This window comes from Balaenoptera physalus (assembly GCF_965194825.1).
Source record: "Balaenoptera physalus genome assembly, chromosome: X".
NCBI classification, from domain to species: Eukaryota; Metazoa; Chordata; class Mammalia; order Artiodactyla; family Balaenopteridae; genus Balaenoptera; species Balaenoptera physalus.
The window spans coordinates 132,417,970-132,437,284 of NC_138903.1; the positions used below are offsets into that span (position 1 = coordinate 132,417,970).

At 42.3% G+C, this 19,315-nt stretch overlaps 2 long non-coding RNA genes across 5 annotated transcripts; one reads left to right on the forward strand and one right to left on the reverse strand.

The window, feature by feature from the left end:
• Positions 1–5,316: 5,316 nt before the first annotated feature.
• LOC309651833 lies at positions 5,317–11,512 on the forward strand. The gene is made up of 2 exons (XR_014258433.1): positions 5,317–10,457; positions 11,091–11,512. It is a non-coding gene; the product is annotated as an uncharacterized lncRNA (long non-coding RNA).
• LOC309651829 lies at positions 11,455–17,801 on the reverse strand. 4 transcript variants are annotated; one of them, XR_014258426.1, is made up of 3 exons: positions 17,720–17,801; positions 16,609–16,689; positions 11,455–12,437 (listed from the first exon to the last, which is right to left on the reverse strand). It is a non-coding gene; the product is annotated as an uncharacterized lncRNA (long non-coding RNA). The 4 variants fall into 4 exon arrangements; XR_014258427.1 differs by lacking the exon at positions 17,720–17,801 and adding an exon at positions 17,502–17,703; XR_014258428.1 differs by lacking the exon at positions 17,720–17,801 and having other exon boundaries at positions 11,455–12,229; positions 12,330–12,437; positions 16,609–17,703.
• Between the last annotated feature and the right edge of the window lie 1,514 nt (positions 17,802–19,315).

Sequence of the window (19,315 nt, forward strand, 5' to 3'; positions counted from 1 at the left end):
CGGTTTGGTAGCAAGTCAAAGCAGAAACTGACTTTTGGTGTTCCAGAGTCTTCTGGAAGACAGCCAGATAATGAATTGTCAAATGAACAGTTTCTGGCTCTCTTATCAAGGACAAATCCTACTCCAGCTGAGATGCTAGCAAACTAGCAACAACGAGAACAACAATAATTTACCAGGATGACGCAAACCCAGAATGCGGAAGAGGCTATTTTCTTTGTTGACTGCGTCTGGAAATATGGCTAGATGTGATTTATCATCTGCATTAGATGCTCTTCCATAACATCCTAAACAGACATTTTATGCTGGATATCAACTGGAAAAATTTTTATTCCACACTAATTTCATCAAAACCTGGATAGTTGATACAGCCAGATTTCGCCAAATGAGGGAGAATTAGTATGATATAAACTATTCACTATAAAGACATTACTATATTCTCTAAGCCTTCTCTGAGCTCTGTTATACACTAGAGTTTGTGGCCTAATACTTGGATTAAAAGCGGAGAGTAGGATATTCAGGCTGAATTGTGCCTCCCCCCAAGACCCCTGAAACTGATCTGAAATGATAAGGCAGTCCCTCTTAGGAATATTTACAGACTGTTCTTCGTGTAAAAGAACATAAGAAGTCCCCAAAAGCGGAAGAAACCGAGTGCCCTGAGCAGATCCTTTTCCTGCCCTTCATTCTCAAAAGTTCGCTGCAAAGGCTGTGGTCCAGTGCTGCAGGCTGCTCTTTCATCTCCGTAACCTGAGCGCCTTTGCAGAACAGGCTCCCTCTCCGGTATTCAGTGAATTCCGAGTCAAGTCCAGGCTCGAGTCAGCTGCCTCCATTGTAAGTCTTTTGCAATTCGACGGATGGCTTGGCCCTTATGCCTTGAGGATTGGAATCTCCTGGGCAGGGATAGGATTTCACTTTCCATGTCTACAGTGCTTGCACCAAGTTTATTAATATAGTCTATACAGGGGGATCACATTGAGAGCAAGCTGGAATCCACATCACAGAGCCTGTGGCTTGAAGCTAGGCTGAGCCGAGCCCCCAGGAGGAGACTGAGTCACCCTAAGCATCCAGTCACCCTGGGGAATTTTAAGAATTCAAAATCAAGTTCAAGTCAATCCTGTCTAAGACACTGTGTCTTTCCTTCTATATCAGCCCCACTCTCCCAGACATCTCACCCACGCCTGGAGGTGCACATCAACGTGTTAAGGGGGAAGAAAGTAATCTGGGAAACACCTCAGGTGTTACCTCCACGGAGGAGTTAGGGACTCAGAGTTTAAAATGAATGAATGAGGGCTTCCGTGGTGGCGCAGTGGCTGAGAATCCACCGCCAATGCAGGGGACACGGGTTCGAGCCCGGGTCTGGGAAGATCCCACATGCCGCGGAGCAACTGGGCCCGTGAGCCACAACTACTGAGCCTGCGCGTCTGGAGCCCGTGCTCCGCAACAAGAGAGGCCGCGATAGTGAGAGGCCCACGTACCGCGATGAAGAGTGGCCCCCGCTCGCCACAACTAGAGAAAGCCCTCGCACAGAAACGAAGACCCAACACAGCCAAAAATAAATAATTATTTTTTTAAAAAATGAATGAATGAATCATAAGTACAGTGATGTATCCCAGCCTAAGAATCAATAAGACCATGGGAGGAGCTGGCAACTATAGCGGAAAGAACACACTTTCTGGAGTCAGGCCAGGATTTGGATCTCCATCTGGCTCCTTACTAGCTGTCTGGCCTCAGGCAAACACTTAGCCTTCCAGGGCCTCAGTTTCGTCCTCTGTACAATGGGGATAATCCTAATCAGCTGTCTTGTAAGGTATGCAGGAGAAACTAGAGAGATAATGTACATAAAGCACCTCTTAGAGGACCTGGCAGAGAATAGGTATCCAACAAACGGCAGCTACTGTTATGGAACAGGGCAGGAGAGATGGCTGGGTCTGCCTTAGTGTCCTCCAGTCCTGGGTGACTGTGTGCCTCCACTGTGGACAAGAATTACTCTGCTCAAATACGACACTGGATCGATACATGTGCTTTAACTCTTTCTTCTACCTTCATGTCTTTAGTGACCCAAGTCATTCATGACTGCAAACCCTATGCAAGTTCAAATATCATAGAAAACACAAAAATTCTCTTGACCCACATCTAATCCCACTCCCTTTCCTCAGGGTAATCACTGGTTTCAGTTCGTTTTGTAGGTCGGGGGGCTTTTTTGGTAAGCAAGTGCATATAAGAATTGACATATAAAAAAAAACCAGTGTTGTTTTATGTGGGTTTTTGGTAAAAAACCAAAATGTATGTTTTGCATGTATGTTTCAATATTTTATTGAAGTATAATATGCATATGGAAAAGCAAACATAGGCTAAGTGTACAGCTGGAATTTTCACAAACTGAACACACATGTAATCAGCACTCATATCAAAAAACAGTACCATCAGGAATTTCCTGGGAGTCCAGTGGTTAGGACTCTGCACTTTCACTGCTGAGGGCACGGGTTCAGGCCCTGGTCGGGGAACTAAGATCCCACAAGCCATGCGGTACGGCCAAAGAAAAAATTACCATTACCCCCAAAGCCTCTTTTGAGCCCCTTTCTAGTCAATAAACTCCCAACTGTGGCCACTATTGTGACTTATATCAGCGTAAATTAGTTTTGCCTGCTTTTGTACTTTATACAAATTGAATCATACAGTGTATTAGTCTTACGTGGCCACTGTAACAAATTACCACAAACGCCACAGCTTAAAACAACACAAAACTATCATCTCACAGTTTCTGTAGGTCAAACATCCAGGCACAGTGTGGCTGAATTCTCTGCTCAGGGCCTCCCAGGGCTGAAATCAAGGTGTCCACCAGGACTAGGGTCTCCTCTAAGGCTGGGTTCCTCTTCAGAGTTCACTGGTTGTTGATAGAATTCATTTCCTTGTGGTTGTAGGACTAAGGTCCCCGTTTTCTTGCTGGCTTTCAACCAGGGGTCATTCTCAGCAACTAGAGGCCACTCATGTTCCTTGTCACAAGGCCTCCTCCACATTCAGGCCAGCAACAGAGAATTTCTCTAATGTCAACCTGCCTCACGCTTTAACTCTGACTTCCTCTTCTGCCAGCAGCCAAAGAACATGCTCTGCTTTGAAAGAACTCATTTGACCAGGTCAGGCCTCCCCTGGATAATCTCCCTATCTTAAGGTTCACTGCTTTGGGACTGTAAATCCGCAAAATTCCTTTACAGCAGTACCTAGATTAGTGTTTGACTGAATAACTAGGGGCAGATATGTGTCTACCCGGCTCCAGGCATCTTGGAGGGTCATTGAAGAATTCTGCCACATGCAGTATGTCCTCTTCGATGTCTGACTTCTTCCACTCAACATTATGTTTGTGAGATTCACCCATATTGTGAGGATCAGGTCTTTTGGTGAACATGTGTACGTACAGAAATAAACACTTTTTGTTATAAGACACTAAAGTTTTGGAGTGCTTTGTTACCACAAAATAACCCAGTCTATCCTGACCTATACAGAAATCTGGAAGTGGAATTGCTATGACCAAGGGCGATAGATGCTGCCATACTGCCCTCCGGTAAGGCACTGCCCTGAATATTGTACAAGAGCATCTTGCTTGCCACATCCTTACCAACACGTTATGATAGAAGCGTGTGTGTATAAATGAATTGTGGCCAATCTGAGCTTTATTTTGTACGCCTATAAAATAAGGATTTTACCCTGTGTAAGGATCCAGGAGAACAAGCCTAACACCCCTGCCTGCCCAAACCACTAACATCACCACCAAGGACTGTGCATGTCCCTTACTGTGCTCTATTTTTTTTCACGGAATTTATTACTCCCAAATATTCCATATATTTACTAATTTAGGATGTTTATTGTTTGCTTTCTATTTCCACCCACAAGGATATGAGTTTCTGCATGGTGGAGATCTCTGGTAGGTTACTGATAGATCCCAGAGGCCTAGAAGACTGCCTGACACACAGCAGGTGCTTAAAAATATTGGTTAAATGAACCAGTAAATATTAACTCAAGACATGAACTTGAGGTTATTATTATCAATAATTATAATAAGTTATTTTTACAGTAATTGTCATCATATTTTCTAAACCAAACAATTAGGTCACTGCCTAAAAAAAAGTATTTTCTGAATTGAAATGTGGGAAAAGATTTAGTTATGCATTTGTAGCCATTAAATCTACTTTGTCCTTCTTATTCTACCTCATTTTTTATTTTACTTTATACAGGTTGCAGAGAATTTTTTTTAGAATATCCTAAATTCTTCCTGGATATGCTTATAAAACTGAGACTACTGGGGCTTCCCTGGTGGCACAGTGGTTGAGACTCTGCCTGCCAATGCAGGGGACACGGGTTCGAGCCCGGGTCTGGGAAGATCCCACATGCCACGGAGCGACTAGGCCCGTGAGCCACAACTACTGAGCCTGCGCGTCTGGAGCCTGTGCTCCGCAACAGGAGAGGCCGCGATAGTGAGAGGCCCACGCACCGCGATGAAGAGTGGCCCCCGCTTGCCGCAACTGGAGAAAGCCCTCGCACGGAAACGAAGACCCAACACAGCCATAAATTAATTAATTAATTAATTAATTAATTTTAAAAAAAACTGAGACTACTGCAGAAAACCAGAGATTTAAAGATGCTCTCTTCCTAGAGCATTCTACCATGCCAAAACAATAAACATTTGTCCCGGAACCAGAATAGGGCCTGAGGCACTCCTGCGCTTTTGCGGCCAGCTCCCAAAAAAGCGAGTTGAAAAATGGAGCTCGGGGGAGATTAACCAAGATGGCGGAGTAGAAGGACGTGCTCTCACTCCCTCTTGTGAGAGCACCAGAATCAAAACTGGCTGCTGGACAATCATTGACAGGAAGACCCTGGACTTCACCAAGGAGGATACCCCACGTCCAAGGACAGAGGAGAAGCCACAGTGAGACGGTAGGAGGGGCACAATCAGAGTAAAATCAAATCCCATAACTGCTGGGTGGGTGACTCACAGACTGGCGAACACTTATACCACAGAAGTCCACCCACTGGAGGGAAGGTTCTGAGCCCCACGTCAGGCTTCCCAACCTGGGGGTCCGGCTACGGGAGGAGGAATTCCTAGAGAATCAGACCTTGAAGCCTAGTGGGAATTGATTGCAGGACTTTGACAGGACTGGGGGAAACAGAGACCCCACTCTTGGAGGGCACACACAAAGTAATGTGTGCATCGGGACCCAGGGGAAGGAGCAGTGACCCTGGGGGAGACTGAGCCAGTCCTACCTGCTGCTGTTGGGGGGTCTCCTGCAGAGGCGAGTGGTGGCTCTGTTTCACCGTGGGGATAAGGACACTGGCAGCCGAGGTTCTGGGAAGTTCTCCTTGGCGTGAGCCCTCCCAGAGTCTGCCATTAACCCCACCAAAGAGCACGGGTAGGCTCCAGTGTTGGGTTGCCTCAGGCAAAACAACCAACAGGGAGGGAACCCAGCCCCACCCATCAACAGTCAAGTGGATTAAGGATTTACTGAGCTCTGACCGCCACAGCAACAGGAAGGGAACCCAGCCCCACCCATCAACAGTCAAGTGGATTAAGGTTTTACTGAGCTCTGACCGCCACAGCAACTGTCAGCTCTACCCACCACCAGAGCCTCCCATCAAGCCTCTTAGATAGCCTCAACCACCAGAGGGCAGACAACAGAAGCAAGAAAAACTACAATCCTGCAGCCTGTGGACCAAAAACCACAGTTACAGAAAGATAGAGAAGATGAAAAGGCAGAGGGCTATGTACCAGATGAAGGAACAAGAAAAAACCCCAGAAAAACAACTAAATGAAGTGGAGATAGGCAACCTTCCAGAGAAAGAATTCAGAATAATGATAGTGAAGATGATCCAGGACCTCGGAATAAGAATGGAGGCAAAGATTGAGAAGATGCAAGAAATAATTAACAAAGACCTAGAAGAATTAAAGAACAAACAAACAGAGATGACCAATACAATAACTGAAATGAAAACTACACTAGAAGGAATCAATAGCAGAATAACTGAGGCAGAAGAACGGATAAGTGACCTGGAAGACAGAATGGTGGAATTCACTGCTGCGGAACAGACTAAAGAAAAAAGAATGAAAAGAAATGAAGACAGCCTAAGAGACCTCTGGGACAACATTAAACGCAACAACATTCGCATTATAGGGGTCCCAGAAGGAGAAGAGAGAGAGAAAGGACCGGAGAAAATATTTGAAGAGATTATAGTCGAAAACTTCCCTAACATGGGAAAGGAAATAGCCACCCAAGTCCAGGAAGCGCAGAGAGTCCCATACAGAATAAACCCAAGGAGAAACACGCCGAGACACATAGTAATCAAAGTGGCAAAAATGAAAGACAAAGAAAAATTATTGAAAGCAGCAAGGGAAAAACGACAAATAACATACAAGGGAACTCCCATAAGGTTAACAGCTGATTTCTCAGCAGAAACTCTGCAAGCCAGAAGGGAGTGGCATGATATACTTAAAGTGATGAAAGGGAAGAACCTACAACCAAGATTACTCTACCCAGCAAGGATCTCATTTAGATTTGATGGAGAAATCAAAAGCTTTACAGACAAGCAAAAGCTAAGAGAATTCAGCAACACCAAACCAGCTCTACAACAAATGCTAAAGGAAATTCTCTAAGTGGGAAACACAAGAGAAGAAAAGGACCTACAAAAACAAACCCAAAACAATTAAGAAAATGGTCATAGGAACATACATATCGATAATTACCTTAAACGTGAATGGATTAAACGCCCCAACCAAAAGACATAGACTGGCTGAATGGATACAAAAACAAGACCCATATATATGCTGTCTACAAGAGACCCACTTTAGACCTAGGGACACATACAGACTGAAAGTGAGGGGATGGAAAAAGATATTCCATGCAAATGGAAATCAAAAGAAAGCTGGAGTAGCTATACTCATATCAGATAAAATAGACTTTAAAATAAAGAATGTTACAAGAGACAAGGAAGGACACTACATAATGATCCAGGGATCAATCCAAGAAGAAGATATAACAATTATAAATATATATGCACCCAACATAGGAGCACCTCAATACATAAGGCAACTGCTAACAGCTATAAAAGAGGAAATCGACAGTAACACAATAATAGTGGGGGACTTTAACACTTCACTTACACCAATGGACAGATCATCCAAAATGAAAATAAATAAGGAAACAGAAGCTTTAAATGACACAATAGACCAGATAGATTTAATTGATATATATAGGACATTCCATCCAAAAACAGCAGATTACACGTTCTTCTCAAGTGCGCACGGAACATTCTCCAGGATAGATCACATCTTGGGTCACAAATCAAGCATCAGTAAATTTAAGAAAATTGAAATCATACCAAGCATCTTTTCTGACCACAACGCTATGAGATTAGAAATGAATTACAGGGAAAAAAACGTAAAAAAGACAAACACATGGAGGCTAAACAATACGTTACTAAATAACCAAGAGATCACTGAAGAAATCAAAGAAGAAATAAAAAAATACCTAGAGACATATGACAATGAAAACACGACGACCCAAAACCTATGGGATGCAGCAAAAGCGGTTCTAAGAGGGAAGTTTATAGCTATACAAGCCTACCTAAAGAAACAAGAAAAATCTCAAGTAAACAATCTAACCTTACACCTAAAGAAACTAGAGAAAGAAGAACAAACAAAACCCAAAGTTAGCAGAAGGAAAGAAATCATAAAGATCAGAGCAGAAATAAATGAAATAGAAACAAAGAAAACAATAGCAAAGATCAATAAAACTAAAAGTTGGTTCTTTGAGAAGATAAACAAAATTGATAAGCCATTAGCCAGACTCATCAAGAAAAAGAGGGAGAGGACTCAAATCAATAAAATCAGAAATGAAAAAGGAGAAGTTACAACAGACACCGCAGAAATACAAAACATCCTAAGAGACTACTATAAGCAACTTTATGCCAATAAAATGGACAACCTGGAAGAAATGGACAAATTCTTAGAAAGGTATAACCTTCCAAGACTGAATCAGGAAGAAACAGAAAATATGAACAGACCAATCACAAGTAATGAAATTGAAACTGTGATCAAAAATCTTCCAACAAACAAAAGTCCAGGACCAGATGGCTTCACAGGTGAATTCTATCAAACATTTAGAGAAGAGCTAACACCCATCCTTCTCAAACTCTTCCAAAAAATTGCAGAGGAAGGAACACTCCCAAACTCATTCTATGAGGCCACCATCACCCTGATACCAAAACCAGACAAAGACACTACAAAAAAAGAAAATTACAGACCAATATCACTGATGAATATAGATGCAAAAATCCTCAACAAAATACTAGCAAACAGAATCCAACAACACATTAAAAGGATCATACACCACGATCAAGTGGGATTTATCCCAGGGATGCAAGGATTCTTCAATATACGCAAATCAATCAATGTGATACACCATATTAACAAACTGAAGAATAAAAACCATATGATCATCTCAATAGATGCAGAAAAAGCTTTTGACAAAATTCAACACCCATTCCTGATAAAAACTCTCCAGAAAGTGGGCATAGAGGGAACCTACCTCAACATAATAAAGGCCATATATGACAAACCCACAGCAAACATCATTCTCAATGGTGAAAAACTGAAAGCATTTCCTCTAAGATCAGGAACGAGACAAGGATGTCCACTCTCACCACTATTATTCAACATAGTTCTGGAAGTCCTAGCCACGGCAATCAGAGAAGAAAAAGAAATAAAAGGAATACAAATTGGAAAAGAGGAAGTAAAACTGTCACTGTTTGCGGATGACATGATACTATACATAGAGAATCCTAAAACTGCCACCAGAAAGCTGCTAGAGCTAATTAATGAATATGGTAAAGTTGCAGGATACAAAATTAATGCACAGAAATCTCTTGCATTCCTATACACTAATGATGAAATATCTGAAAGAGAAATTATGGAAACACTCCCATTTACCATTGCAACAAAAAGAATAAAATACCTAGGAATAAACCTACCTAGGGAGACAAAAGACCTGTATGCAGAAAACTATAAGACACTGATGAAAGAAATTAAAGATGATACCAACAGATGGAGAGATATACCATGTTCTTGGATTGGAAGAATCAATATTGTGAAAATGAGTATACTACCCAAAGCAATCTACAGATTCAATGCAATTCCTATCAAATTACCAATGGCATTTTTTACAGAACTAGAACAAAAACTCTTAAAATTTGTATGGAGACACAAAAGACCCCGAATGGACAAAGCAGTCTTGAGAGAAAAAAATGGAGCTGGATGAATCAAACTCCCTGACTTCAGACTATACTACAAAGCTACAGTCATCAAGACAATATGGTACTGGCACAAAAACAGAAATGTAGATCAATGGAACAAGATAGAAAGCCCAGAGATAAAGCCATGCACCTATGGTCAACTAATCTATGACAAAGGAGGCAAGGATATACAATGGATAAAAGACAGTCTTTTCAATAAGTGGTGCTGGGAAATCTGGACAGCTACATGTAAAAGAATGAAATCGGAACACTCCCTAACACTATACACAAAAATAAACTCAAAATGGATTAGAGACCTAAATGTAAGACCGGGCACTATAAAACTCTTAGAGGAAAACCTAGGAAGAACACTCTTTGACATAAATCACAGCAAGATCTTTTTTGATCCATCTCCTAGAGTAATGGAAATAAAAACAAAAATAAACAAATGGGACCTAATGAAACCTCAAAGCTTTTGCACAGCAAGGGAAACCATAAACAAGACGAAAAGACAACCCTCAGAATGGGAGAAAATATTTGCAAACGAATCAACGGACAAAGGATTAATCTCCAAAATATATAAACAGCTCATTCAACTCAATATCAAAGAAACAAACACCCCAATCCAAAAATGGGCAGAAGACCTAAATAGACATTTCTCCGAAGAAGACATACAGACGGCCACGAAGCACATGAAAAGATGCTCAACATCACTAATTATTAGAGAAATGCAAATCAAAACTACAATGAGGTATCACCTCACTCCTGTTAGAATGGGCATCATCAGAAAATCTACAAACAACAAATGCTGGAGAGGGTGTGGAGAAAAGGGAACCCTCTTGCACTGTTGGTGGGAATGTAAATTGATACAGCCACTATGGAGAACAATATGGAGGTTCCTTAAAAAACTAAAAATAGAATTACCATATGACCCAGCAATCCCACTACTGGGCATATACCCAGAGAAAACCGTAATTCAAAAAGACACATGCACCCGAATGTTCATTGCAGCACTATTTACAATAGCCAGGTCATGGAAACAACCTAAATGCCCATCAACAGACGACTGGATAAAGAAGATGTGGTACATATATACAATGGAATATTACTCAGCCATAAAAAGGAACGAAATTGAGTCATTTGTTGAGACGTGGATGGATCTAGAGACTGTCATACAGAGTGAAGTAAGTCAGAAAGAGAAAAACAAATATCATATATTAATGCATGTATGTGGAACCTAGAAAAATGGTACAGATGAGCCAGTTTGCAGGGCAGAAGTTGAGACACAGATGTAGAGAATGGACATATGGACACCAAGGGGGGAAAACTGCGGTGAGGTGGGGATGGTGGTGTGCTGAATTGGGCGATTGGGATTGACATGTATACACTGATGTGTATAAAATTGATGCCTAGTAAGAACCTGCAGTATAAAAATACAAACAAAACAACTAATACTAAACTTTCATTGGGTTATTTGTATGGAAATATGTTAGTATAAATGTTTCAGACATTACATGAAATTTCTAAAAATCTTATATTTGTATTTGTATGGAAATATGTATGGAAATATGTTAATATAAATGTTTCAGACATTACATGAAATTTCTAAAAATCTTATATGTTCTGGTATAATGTTATAAGTAATAATCCTAGTTATTACTTTAAAATGTATATCTCAGAAATAACTAATTTTCTTGTCAACTGCATTATTATGAACTTTCATCAAATCTTTTACCGTGGTCATTTTTAAGTCTTTTGTCATTTACGGACAGTTCTGGGTGTACTCTGTTGATTTTGCAAATATGTTCCTATAAAAGGGTTTCATCTTCAAGAAATTCATGGAAAAGACTCTGACAAGTACAGGTTTCTGGTAACTGACTGTACTGCTGAACTGAATGAATAAGCATTTTCAGAACTCTGATGAAAAACTGATGAACTCATAAAAGTGCTAACAAAAGATCAAGATGAAAAAAAAACAACAATTAATTACATGGGACTGAGTGAACTGATGAGGATGAGTATAATTTTTGTGACTTTCTGTCTGAATTTAAAAAAAAAAAAAAAATCCCACAAGGACTCAGAGGCAAAGAATATACAAATCAATTTTCACTGCAAAGTAAAGGAGCTGTTACAGTGGAGGATTACTGGACTGAATGTCAATATTATGACATAGTATGAGTGTGTTTCATGTTTGGTAATTGCAATCATTGTTGCTTTTGTTGTGGTCATCCATGTACAATGCTTGGTGTCAGTATATTTATCTCTTGTAAAAATAAAATACAGTGTGTGTGTGTGAAAAAATAAAAAAAAATTAAAAAAAAAACATTTGTCCCTGCAAATTCTGTCCTGAAATGTCTTCCCTTCTCACTGCAACTAATCAATATGCTATTCTTCCTTCAAGATTGGAATCAGTTAGGGTCCAGAGCAGAGCTGTCAAAAAGAACTTTCTGCAACGATGGGGATATTCTTCATCTGCACTCCCCAAACCATAGCCACTAGCTACCTGTGGCTTCCAAGCACTTGAAATGTGGCTAGTGTGACTGAGGAATTAAATCATAACCCAACTTAATAAGAAGCCATTTTCATTCACTTTAATTTTAAGTAAGTTAAATGACCACAAGTGGCTAGTGGCTACCATATTGGACAGCACAGCTCTACAGGAAGGAAATGGAAGAATGGAACCCATTTTTGATCCTTTGATTATGGCAGCCAGAGGGATCCTGAGACTCAAAGGTGACAGAAGAAGGTGCCAGGCCCTTTTGTTCACAACCCCTTCCCCCAAGTGACAGAGAAGAAGGGACAGAGTGCTCTTACCTTCTCTCCTCAGATAGAGGAGCTTGGGCCGGGGGACAGAAGGACTCATGCTCTTATAGTCATTGGACATTGACTTGTTCCTTCATGCGGTCATTGGCTTTTAGGCTGTGTCTACACGGGCCCAGTGACTCAAGCCGGAACTCTGGATGTGAAACGGAATTTTGGAGACATGGATTTCAGAGCTCACACACAGTTCCCCTGCTCACACTATGCTTTGTGCAGCTCACCCTGGGGGCACTTACCTGCTGGAGGATTGGACATTTCAAAGGAGGTGGTAACCACTGAAGCAGGTAATGGATCATAAGGAAGTAAAGTCTAGATAGTTTATCCAGTCAAGAAAATAACCAGACCTAGGGTTGCAAAAGAGCAAAGAAAAATATTACCAATTTTGAGTTACTTCTTAGAGCAGAGAATATCTAGCTCTACCGCACTGTTATGAAATTAATTTGAAGTTGAGAAACTGCAATATATTACAGCTATCAGTCTCTCTGGACGGTTTTACAATCAACATGTAAGATATGAAAAAAGAAAGATGCCAATAACATATTAATGTGGTATTTGGTGTACAATCTTCTTTATGCAGCAGAATATTACAGCTGAGCAAACAATGATCAAAAAGTTGGTTCTCTTTTATACAAAGAAACAGAAGAAGGAAACTTGAACTTTAAATTATCCCACCTGTCATTTTCCATTGATTGAGTCTTCCTCATTAAGATAAATTCTGAGCTAGAATATCATTTTTATCTTTGGAGCTCTCCAGAAAGTATGCCCTTCAGCTACCTTGGTTTCTCTTTTTTTTTCTTTCCTTATTTTTTTCTTTTTCTTTTTTCTTTTTTTTCCTATATTGGCAGCTGCCAAGGAAGAATGGAACACTCTATCCCATTGTGTGTATCCCAAACTTCTTATTTGAGTTCTTCTGGAAATATATGTACCTGTAGCTTAACACCTGACACCCACTTGCAGATATACCCAAGCAAAGTCAGACATCCCCTTTGTCTCTTTTGCATGCCATGTTGACACAAGAAGGGTGTGAGACTTCTCTCGGACAGAAGAGAACCCAAACTCAGCTCTACCGTAAACGAGCTGTGGGTGTCCTTTACCCTGATTCTCAGCTTCCTCTTCTGTCGAAAGGGAGACATGAATGCAGAGGGCAGGATGGCAAAGTGAGTCTGCTTTATGCCTTCTGGCTGGTTCTAACTCACTTCTTCTGACTTAGTTCCCTTCTCTCCCAGCATGCCGTGGCTCTGCTCAGTGACTTACTTCAACCCTCTCCAACAGCTAATGCTGATGTGATGCGGATATCCGTGCTAACTGGCAGACAGCAGGTGCTCACTCGGCATGAGTTCATCCTTCCCTCCCCTCTGTTCTCAGCAAAGCAGCTAGAGCTGCATGTTCGTCAGAGGCCCCTTGTTCTCCCCCCTGCCCTTCGTTGCCAGGGATAAAATGAAGGGACAAAGCAGGAAGCACTCATGATGAAAACATGCTTACGAAGATAACACAGGTCCAAATGGACCCTGTGAAAAAGTGGAAGGGCAGAAGTTTCTGTTCAGTTGCCTCCCCCGACTCCTCACCCCTACACCCCTGGGGATCCACCTACTTCCCTACTGCCCCTACCTGTGGGCTCAGCACCCTCCTTTTCCCTTCTCTTGCCCTCCCCAAACCCACCTTCAGACCTTTCATTCACACTACAGTGTGGGCGAATGAGAACCCTCCTTGTTCCACATACATTTGCACGCGGATCAGAATCTCCAGTTAAACTGGATTGTTCTCGGGAGGGAGACGCAAGAGGGAGGAGATATGGGGATATATTTATACATACAGCTGATTCACTCTGTTATAAAGCAGAAACTAACACACCATTGTAAAGCGATTATACTCCAATAAAGATGTTTAAAAAAAAATGGATTGTTCTCTGAGTACAAAATCTCGGGCATCAAGCCGTGGGAGAATATTCTCCATTTCAAAGGCCTTTTCTGGAGTTCTGGAAGTAAGGCCGTGTAATTACATGCCCACAGGGGCGAGCCAACACCACAATGCCTCCTTGAACCACAGGCAGGCCCAACTATTTTCCCAGCGGAGATTGCCCAAGCAATGACCCACGAAAGGAGTCCTCCTAGGTCCCCGTCAGTTTGAACAAGAGGGGGCAGCAGAGAGCAGGTGGCCAGAACTTCAGGAGCAGAATAAGTGTGGTTGGATAAAATGCTGCAGTTTGGAGACAGGTTTGTGAGGAGGCAGGTTGGAGATGGGGACGAGGTTGATGTCAAGAGAACAAACAGTACGGGGTGGGGGGAGAGGAGGGGAATAGGTCTAGGCTTGAACAGACACCATTGTGGCTGGAGATAGAGAATAATGAAGGTATCAGAATCTCCAGATAAAGTCTCTAGGGAGGAAACAAAGGATTCTTCAAGAGCCTAGAGCAGCTCTTCCCAACTTCTGTGGGTTCTGAAAGGACCCAGGTTTGAAAATATGATGAAATCCAAAGGCCTTCTCTGGAGAAAGGTCAACACAGATTTTTTTTTTTTTTTGGCATGGGTCGCCTCTTACTTTTTTTTTTAATATTAATTTATTTTTGGCTGCATTGGGTCTTTGTTGCTGCACGCAGGCTTTCTCTAGTTGCATCGAGCAGGGGTTACTCTTCATTGCGGTGCACGGGCTTCTCATTGCAGTGGCTTCTCTTGTTGTGGAGCACGGGCTCCAGGCGTGCGGGCTTCAGTAGTTGTGGCATGCGGGCTTCAGTAGTTGTGGCTCGTGGGCTCTAGAGCGCAGGCTCAGTAGTTGTGGCACACGGGCTTAGTTGCTCCGCGGCATGTGGGATCTTCCTAGGCCAGGGATCGAACCCATGTCCTCTGCATTGGCAGGCGGATTCTTAACCACTGCGCCACCAGGGAAGTCCTCAACACATAGATTTTACACTCAAACTCAAGAAGTGTTCAGCTTCCTGTCCAAACCCGTGCGTGGACTCCAGGTCCAAAATTAATCTAGGTGCTTAGAAACAGCAGAAGCAAGGCCACCCGGTCACTCAGGTTTCTTATCCTCTTGGATGTGTAGACCTGGGCTGCCCACTCACTCAGGAAGGGGCACCCTGGCCTGTCTTCAGAGGTACTCGCATTTCTATTGGTTCTAAACAATCCCAAAGCAGCCTTGGACTCTGGAGTTTATTAAGGATTCACATATAAGATTTGGGGGTTCCCCTGCTACTCTCTACCACCATCTACTCGATAACATATTGAGATATTCCTAAGTGCCAAAGACTTTGCCTTTCTTACCTAAATATGGCCTCAAAGCAAGGAACAGTTACTCTTATCGTCCTCATTTTGTAAATAGCAAAACTGAGGTGACATCACTTGCCCAGGTTCACAGAGCCGGCCAGTCATAGGATCGCAACCACCCAGCACACTCTGAACCTGAAGTCTGGGTAGTCAACATGACCCACGCTGATGACCAGACCCAGCTCAGGCTTCAGAGCTTTTAGAGAAACATTTAAACATTGTTCTAGGGAGGAACGTTGTTCTGAAGGTCAGTTTTGAGTCTTTGCTTTTCTGATGAAGAGTGAAGATCCCAGTGGTTGGGATACTTGCCCAATATTGGTTAAGCAGGTGAGACACCCACCTGGGGCAGGGGGAGTGGGACCTGCGATGCTCACTTTCTCTACACCCTCAGTTCACGTGCTGCTTCTTTAAACACTTGACACACACCTCTCCCCACCCCCCAATAACCACACAGGTGTGTGAAGGCAAAAGCACTCCTGCTCCAGAAATCCACACAACCTGTGGAACTTTGTAGATATAAGTTGTTTTCTTCCCTTTTATTGTTATGTTCTCTTAGCTTTTAGTTGATAAAATGTATCTGTTAAAAGAGGGAATATTTTTTAGAAAAAAAAGCAGAGCCTCTAGTGGTGCCGGCAGCTTCCTCCCCACTTGAGGACGGAGGTTTGGCTCTCTCACGTGATTATAGGAAAAGGTCGCATTGAGACATGGGTTCCATACCTGCTGTGGTAGTTAGATTGTAAAAAACATGTTTCCTTAAATAATTTTTTAAAACGTCACGTTTGTTAACTTACTTTTTTTTTTTTTTTTACTTTATTTATTTATTTATTTATTTATGGCTGTGTTGGGTCTTCGTTTCTGTGCGAGGGCTTTCTCTAGTTGCGGCAAGCGGGGGCCACGCTTCATCGCGGTGCGCGGGCCTTTCACTATCGCGGCCCCTCCCGTTGCGGGGCACAGGCTCCAGACGCGTAGGCTCAGTAATTGTGGCTCACGGGCCCAGCTGCTCCGCGGCATGTGGGATCTTCCCAGACCCGGGCTCGAACCCGTGTCCCCTGCACTGTCAGGCAGATTCTCAACCACTGCGCCACCAGGGAAGCCCCTTGTTAACTTACTTTTTGAACAACCACATGGAACATAAAATAGATATGATCACAGAGCAGGCATTTTAGAGAATAATGAAGTCAGACACGCATCACATAAATAACAGATTCCTGTGGGTTAATTTAACTTGTCTTTATAGCAAAAATACAGCTACCTTCCTTACTGTTCAATCTGCTGTCATCTTAGATGTCCGGGGCTTTTCACCAGCTTGATAAATAAATTGGATCAAAGCTTCCTATAAGAAAATGAAAAATAATTAAAAATGATGTTTCTCTCCATTTTTTCTTTGAATTTAAAATTCAGTTTATGTTAGAGAAGGCTACATACGTATACAAGAAAAATCTATTCTCCTAGAACACTTCCTACTTTGGGTTTTATTCAAAACATAGCTTTCCACTGATTATCGTTTCCCTTTTGGTCAGCTTCCTCATCACAGAAAGTCCTCATCCATTTACTACAAAGTTACCAAGTGGTTCTTTTCTCCTATCCTGCAACATTGGTATTTTCCTTATTCCAGTTAATGGAAGGTGCACTTTCCACGGCAGGTGGCAGGCAGAGCTCCTGATAAAATGCGCGGGTGCACAATGAATACAGGCAACATAAATAAGGAAAATTCAGTGCCTGTGTCTTCTGTTTGCTCTATGCCTTGGCTTTCTGCTTCCCACGCAGGTTTGTCATGGCACTGGTGCCCCCTCTGTCACTCTCCTAATTAAAAAAAAAAAGTGTTTTTCTTAACTCCCCTGCAAAGGCATGGCATTATGGCTGATATCCATGAAATATTCAGTGTGCTGGGTTTTGCTCGATTTCCCATATTAAAGCACATTTTTAAAAAAGCACACAAAAAAAGATTTTTATTTACTTCTTACAGCTACCTGGATTAATGAGAGTGTCCAGCCAACCACTGTCTGATATTTTAGCTCGAAGTTATTCTTTTTCCAGGAGGAAAATAAATTTTAATTAACATGATTTCTCCACATGCTTCTGAAGGGTATGGTGGTCTCACAATGACACACTCTGCTCTGGCACACAATATGGTAAAGCACTTACCTGTACAAGGTGGTTGCTTCCTGCAAAACGGCACAGTCCTCAAGAGGAGGTGGGAGATGAGCAAGAGAAATGGAAGAGAAGAGGGGAAGCGGAGAAGGAGGGAGGAAGAGGAGGACGAGGAGGGTGCAGGAGAAAATTCTTGAGAGTGGAGAAAAGCCCTGGTATTGAACTTTGAATGGACTGAGTTGAAATGCAAAAGCAAATGAGTAATTAATTACCCACAAGAGATGACCAACCAGAAGATGCTGAGTCATCTTAAAGGGGCAAGGTTTAGTCATTTCCTCCATCAGTGGAAATGGGGGCTCACAAGCAGGTTGACATCTGTTATAGAGACATAAAGAAAGTTACATTTCTGCACAGATGAGTTGCATGAAATCACAAATCTGCTTGAAGGGGCCAACTCCCCCAAAATTTCCAAGTGGCATCAAAATGCTTCCATGTCCCAAGTTCCTCTTAATCGATAGCTGAACTCCAGGGAATGGTAATTTCACAATACATTATCAGCTATGACATGAAAGGAAGTGCTCCACAGTCAAATAAATGTAGGAAAAGCTGAGTTAAATAAAACAAATAGGTACTTGTAATGGCAAGGCTTCTTAGAGCATTTAGTGCTGATTGGCATTGCACACATCTCCCATGGAGGGATATAGCACATTATACTTTCCCAAACATACTTGTCAGGGGGTGTGTTGTTAACAAATGACTATTAATATCTCACTGACCTTGTATTCCCTTGAGGAAGTTTGGGAACTATGGCTTAATAATTTAAGGTGCGGGGGCTTCCCAGGTGGCGCAGTGGTTGAGAGTCTGCCTGCCAATGCAGGGGACACGGGTTCGAGCCCTGGTCTGGGAAGATCCCACATGCCGCGGAGCAGCTAAGCCCGTGAGCCACAATTACTGAGCCTGCGCGTCTGGAGCTTGTGCTCCGCAGCAGGAGAGGCCGCAATAGTGAGAGGCCCGCGCACCGCGATGAAGATGAAGAGTGGCCCCCACTTGCCGTAACTGGAGAAAGCCGTCGCACAGAAACGAAGACCCAACACAGCCATAAATAAATAAATTAATTAATTTAAAAAATGGAAAAAAAAAATACTGCATTATACCATTGTGACAATTAATAAACTGATTTATTAAAAAATAATAATAATAATTTAAGGTGCTTTCCCAGGTATCTAGGCCTAGGATACAGAAAAGACGGGGGTCCCTAAAGGATGGGCAGAGGAACGCCAAACACAAGCTTGCCTTTCTTCTTAAGTTTGTCTTGACTGGCCTTGGACTGGTCATGGTAAGAACCCACTTCCTGGTTTCTCTGAGGGTAGTGGATCAACCTCTGGGCTGGACATAAGTAATACCTCCTTAGCTGGTCTAGCAATAACCACAGATTATGCTGGCTGTACTCCAATACTTCTAGAATGAATTCAGAGGGCAAACAGCTGGGTCCTCCAAACCACCAGGAGACCCCAGTCATTTACATGATGCCTGAAGACTGCAGCCTGAACTTGTCATAGCTCCTAGGCATTTCACCAATAATTGATGATTGGTGAGACTGGAGGAAGGGGTAAAAACAGAGCCAATGGAAACGACAAAGAAAGGATTTGTCAATTCTGCAGTAAAGGGACATGACTGTTGGGATATTTTATTTTATTTTTACCATAAGAATGATGGCCAGCTTCAAGAATTTCAACAGAGTTCTAGATGTTGGCTGAGAGATCAAAAGCAGAAGAATCCTGCCATTTCACACTTCCATGACCTTAAATCACCCACATATTATCCGGAAAGTGACATTTACTCCAAAGCCCTTTTATTGTGCCTTTCCA